The 237-nt window shown below is 75.5% G+C and overlaps 1 protein-coding gene across 1 annotated transcript in view; it reads left to right on the forward strand.

Annotated features, from left to right (window-relative positions):
- ANKFY1 (ankyrin repeat and FYVE domain containing 1) overlaps nt 1-237 on the forward strand; it is a 37,362-nt gene that overhangs the window by 2,206 nt on the left and 34,919 nt on the right. The gene's annotated exons all lie outside the window — the stretch shown is intronic.

A 237-nucleotide genomic window follows, 5' to 3' on the forward strand; every position in this document is an offset into this window, starting at 1 on the left:
CCCTGCCTGGGGCCGAGGGCTAACACCCCCGGGGGTAGGGCGGGCCTGGCACGGGCGCCTTTGTGGTGCGGAGCTCGCTGGGACGTCTCGCCGGCCCCCTCCCCGCACTTCGCCGGTCAGGCGGGAGCTGCGGTGGGTGATGCCGCCTGTCCCGAGGCTGCCGGGCTGAGGAGAGCCCGGCGCGGTCTGTCGGAGTCGCTGCGGGCGGCGGCTTCTCTTGGAGTAAGGCGGGACGGC

Source organism: Aptenodytes forsteri, unplaced genomic scaffold, assembly GCF_000699145.1.
Source record: "Aptenodytes forsteri isolate BGI_AS27 unplaced genomic scaffold, ASM69914v1 Scaffold209, whole genome shotgun sequence".
NCBI classification, from domain to species: Eukaryota; Metazoa; Chordata; class Aves; order Sphenisciformes; family Spheniscidae; genus Aptenodytes; species Aptenodytes forsteri.